We start from the raw sequence: 5,699 nt of genomic DNA on the forward strand, positions 1-5,699 counted from the left end.
GTTGACTGCCCTGGCCAGGGTGGAGATTCAGAGGATTGTAGCTAAAGATAAGCATGAGGAGAGCACTTTCCTGAAAGATTAGGCACAGGTGTATGAGCTGCAGTACAGGGTAAAATGAATTACTTTAAAGATTATACAAATTAGAAAAAAATGTGTCAATAATAACTTTTAGAGAATTTAGAATGTTGTACAAGTTCCTAAGGGCAGAGATTTTTCACCCATCTGGATTTTGTCTAATGAAGCTAAAAAAATTGAAACATGCTTTTCAATGTAGTCTTCACCCACCATCATCAGAAAGGAACTGGGGCTGCTATTTGGGAATCTTGTTTAGCTTGTTCTATTCTAGCATTTTCTGCTGAGAAATATTCCCTTGCTGACTTGTCAAAGTGAAAATATATTTTCTTTACTATGTGAAAAATCAAAGGTAAAATTTTAGTGAGAGAACACACTCCTAAATGACTTCTGTTCATTCCTATTCATTTAAAATAGCAAATATTGACAAACATCACTAGACCAGATGCTGTGAAGACTACAACCTAGCAGTAGAAATTGGGACACGTGTAAATTCTCATTGGAAATTAAATGACCTGTGCATTCACATTTTTGTAAGATTCAGGGTAAATGGACTTTAACAAAATCACTCTCAGTTTAATGGCACTTTTTTCCCTCCTCTACTCCAAAACTGTATTGGATATAAACTATTTTGATTGGCAATTCTCCCTCACTTCTGAAATATAACCGTTAAATACACTAATCTGCCCTATTCTTAAAGATTATTTCACTTTGTATCCCACATAAATAATATTTGAATCTGTAAACATTCTTATTCTCTTCTCTCCCTCTCTCTCTCTCACTTTCCTTCTTTTCTCCCTCACTCCCTCCATTCTTCCTTTTCTTTTACTCTTTCTTTAACTCAAATTCTACTCTTACTTGCAATAGGATATATTTTTCTTAGTGGATCTGGAACAGGATGATCAGAATTTTTCCCAACTACCTACACAACTGGCTCTACTTCTTCCCAGGGACCAAAAAGAAGAAGAAATTAGTGTGTTTGCAGAAAGAATTGACCTTTATATTTAGGAGGAGATGGAGTTATTATGTAATGAGGAAAAACAATAGTATGTGTGGAACCCAGATGAGTCTTTTGGGTGCCTGTTTGTACTCTCTTGCCCAGTAGTCACTGAAAATAGTCAAGTAAAATAAAACTGGTTCAAAAGGGATGGAGTGTCCAGTAGCTCAAACGTATATCATGAACGAAGATCTGTCATGCCCCTAGGGTGAATCCTTGATCTCATAAGAGGTGGTTACTAAAAGGAAAGGAAAATATAGAATGAATATTTAAAGAGAGAGATGTTATGAATTGTAGCCTGATTTCAAATAAATAGCAGTGGCTGAAGTTTGTACCTTTAGCTTCTTTTTCCAAATTTCCTTTGAGGAAAAGAAGCTCATTGGAATTCTGGGTGATTTTTTTTCTGGATGGACTGTGATAGTCATAGAGATGTACTTTCCTAATGTCTCTTCAAACATACTTATTGATGAGTGATGGAAAGTATAGTTAGAGGCAGCTTCTGCTTCTCAGATTTTTAGAATTTCCCTCAGGAGAAAAGTTATTTTCCTAAGGCCAACTCTTTCTTGAGAATTCCTTGTGCAGTGATTGAATCAAATATTAGAGTACAGCTATTAGCTGAGTGTACAGTTCATCCTCCTGTGCTACCTACTAGTTTTTCTAAGGCTATGATGGCTTTCCATCATGGTTCTTCTCAGTTCCAACGCCTTTTCTTCTTAGGTACTGACATCTGATAAGCATCTTGTACCCCAATTTCAACAGCAGCATCCTTTTCTACAGGCGACAACATATGATATTCATCTTCTGCTACTCATCCAGACTTTAACATAAATATAATTCATCATGAATTCCTAATACTACCAAATTTATTGTCTAAATAGATAGATGAGTCAAAGTAATTGTTTCTTTCTTTAACAACTATGAGAAATAAATAAGCTGAGAAAAAGTAAGCCATCATTTCAGATGTAACAACTGTGAATGAAAAGGGCCATGAAGAGAAAGACCTGCCTGAGGAAAGTGAGAGGTAGAGCTACATTGAGCAGGAGAAGAGGATGGAGCTCCAATGGTGAGAAGGGACTGATGCTGTTGCACACTATCTCTTCATATGATTCCCTTCTACCTAATTTGTCCCCATGACTTTCTCTATATAACATTCATTCCTCATAATAAGAAATTCACTTCCCCCAAATGATACTTTTCTAAAGAAATTTTCTTTATGCATAGCCAAATTCTATTGCAGATATAGTTACCAGCAATGTTTATGTAAGCATTTAGGCTAAGTCTAATAGTTTTATTGTACAGGAGATATGTATCCACCAAAGAGATTCCCACGACCTTATAACTATTGACACATTTAAAAAAATCAAAGAAGAAAATGCAAAAAGAAAGCATTTATTTACTTCAATCTACTGTGTAATGGTAACAAGAGTTAAAATGTTGCCTTTATATTGGCATTTCTATTATGTTAACAGCTTTTCTTAAGAATTTGAGCACAAATATATGGACATTTCATACCAAATAATAACAGCCACAAATGGAGTACTTAAGGCCATTTAATGAGTGCTTGATATCATTGAAAATGAAGATATTTGGTACAATGATGTCCTTTTCAGAGTAGAGAAACATATGATTGTTTTCCTACTCCTTAGCTATTACTTTCAACTGGGAAGTAAGAGAAAATGAAACAAATCAGTAAGATACACAGTAAAAGTCCACATGAACTGTTCTGAATGTGCAGCTGGACAATGATGGAAGTAAGAGCTGCTAAGAGGAGTTTCCAGGAATGCTGTTCAAGATCCTCAGAATTATCCTTCTTTTCTTCTGCTTCTCTTATGGAGTTCAGATATAACATTTGATTTTTCTGCTGTTAGGAGCTGTTCTACATAAATTTTGGGAAAAATCATTTCATAATTAAATTATGATTAGGCCCAATCTTCTTGCCTATAGCCCAGCTATAATATGACATGCTGAAACAATTCCATTTTTGCCGCCAGTCACAGCTGAGGCCTCCATGGTCCTGTGATGTTGTGACACTCAAGGGCAAGATTACATCAGTTAAAGACATCCTGCTTCCTTGAGAACTGAGTAGTAAGAGAAGGGTTTCACCTGGGAAGGGACAAATTCCTTATGAGATTAACTCATCCCACCTACTGTTGTAAGAACATCTTTGCTCACCTTACCATCCTAATCAGCATAAGCTTCTCATTGACCTAAGATCCTCATCAGCATAAGATCCTCATGGTCATGGGATTACCACCACTCTCCAAGACATGTGATACTTCCTCCATTTATAAGATCCTTGTCAATTTAGAATTATCGGCACCCTCTGAATCATCTGTTACTCTCCAATAAATAGTGGCAAGCTCTGGTGCTTTTGTCTTTTCTGCCCAGAACAGCATTGATCAGGCCCAGAACTCAGCCTTCTCTCTGTCTCATTTCTTGCCTATATTCTTTCATTCACCTTGTTCTGTCATGGGTCACAGGAGACCAGGACACACTGCAGAGGTTCTGGTAATGTCTCCTTTCCCTATAACCTACATTCCACCCCTGTGGAACAGGAGGCTAGCTTGAAAATAAGAAGTAGGGATATTAAAGCAAATAAATAAAACTATTGGGTTCTAGTAACACAATGGAGTCATCATACTCAGCCTGGAGTATCTTCCTCAGAACTCCTTTTGTACTGAAGAGATTTAGCCTTCCCTCTCCTATGGGCCACTCTCACTTCTGACTATTGTTACAAGGCTCAGAATGATTATGCAAATGATAGCCAAAAACTTTTGCCTGGCTTAAAAACAGCATTTAAGTAATTGTTTGATGCAATTACTATACAACATGAACTTTATCCATGTTGATTTATATCTGAGTTTAAGGTTCTATATGAATGTTGTCTTTAATAACAATTACATAGTTTTAAAATTTTTCTCAGCAGAAGTTATAGTCATGTTTTCCTAGGAGACTAATGGCAATTCTAGATTTTGTGAATAAAATATTTTTGTCTTATTTTGAGAAACACCTTTGGAAACACAGAAAACTGCAAATGTGAAATATTTTATGCCTGGATAGAATAATTTTCTATTGATTGTAGGTAGATTCAGAAATATTAAATAGGAATGGTTTGAAGACTCTTCAATGGTCACTCATTCTTTTTTTTATTTATATATTAATTGGTACATTTTAGGTATACAATACATTTACATTTATCATTGGGTGTTTGTACCTGAACATGATGTATTTTAGTTCTTTTTTTTTTCCCCATTACCTATGCACCCTTCACCCCCACCACCCTTCCCTATTTACATAGAATTTGTTTCCATTTTTTTTCTTTCTCATAATTTTTCCTTTCCTTTCTTCCCTTTCCTTTCCCCTCCCGCCACTCCTCCACCTTTGGACCTTTTCCTATTTCAAATTATCAATTATTCATTTTAATCATTTTCATCCTTATCTACACTTTCAGTTTCTCACACTAGAGATACTATTTGATATTTACACATGTGTGTCTTATTTATTTCACTTAAGAGTATGGCCTCGATATGCATCCATTTAGCTATAAATGACTCTAGTTTCTCGTTTGTTATGGCTGAGTAGTATTCCATTTTATAAAAACATCACATCTTCTTTATCCAGTTTCCAGTTGACGGGCACTTGGGCTGTTTCCAAACCTTAGCTATTGCAAACTGTGCCACTATAAACAAATGCATATATATCGCTGTGGTATGATTCTTTTAATTCTTTGGGGAAGATATCCAGTAGGGGAATAGCTGGGTCAAATGGGACGTCTAGCCCTAGTTCTTTGAGGTATCTCCATACTGACTTCCACAGTGGTTGCACAGTCTGCACCCCAAAAAACAATGGAGAAGGGTTCCTTTCTCTCTACACCCCCACCAGCATTTGTTATTGGTTGATTTTGTGATAGCAGCCATTCTTTCTGGGGTGAGGTGGAATCTCAGTGTTGTTTTCATCTGCATCTCTCCAATGATGAGTGATGTTGAACATTTTTTCATATATTTATTTGCTGTTTTTACTTCTTTGCCTGAGAAATGTCTGTTCATTTCAGATGCCTATTTTTGAATTGGGTCTTTGAATTTGGGGGATCTGATTTTTTTCAATTCTTTATATATTATAGATAGTAGACCTTTGTCTGAGGTACAGCTGCTAAAAATTTTTCCCATATTGTAGGCTGTCTCTTAGCTCTGTTGGTAGTTTCTCTTGCAGTGCAGAAGCTTTTTAATAAGATGAGATCCCAGTTGTTGATTCTTTGTGTTAGTTCCCGTACTACCAAAGTTTTGTTCATAAAGTCTCTTCCTATGCCAATATCATTGAGAGTTCTACCTAACTTATCTTCCATCAAGTTTACTGTTTCTGTTTTGATATTTAGCTCTTTAATCCACTTTGATCTTAGTTTAGTGCATGGTGATATGTATGGGTCTAGTTTTAATCTTTGGCAGGTTGAAATCTAGTTTTTCCAACACCATTTATTGAACAGGCTATCTTTTCTTCAATGAGGGTGATTGGCTCCTTTGTCAAAGATAAGGTGGCTGAGTAAGTCTGGAGTTGTTTCTACATCTTCTAATATATTCCACTGATCCTTGGGTCTGTTTCTTTGCCAGTACCATGCTGTTTTTATCACAGTAGC

This window comes from Heterocephalus glaber, unplaced genomic scaffold, assembly GCF_053883595.1.
Source record: "Heterocephalus glaber isolate CG9 unplaced genomic scaffold, H.glaber_assembly_v1.0 deba00000546, whole genome shotgun sequence".
Classification (NCBI taxonomy): Eukaryota; Metazoa; Chordata; class Mammalia; order Rodentia; family Bathyergidae; genus Heterocephalus; species Heterocephalus glaber.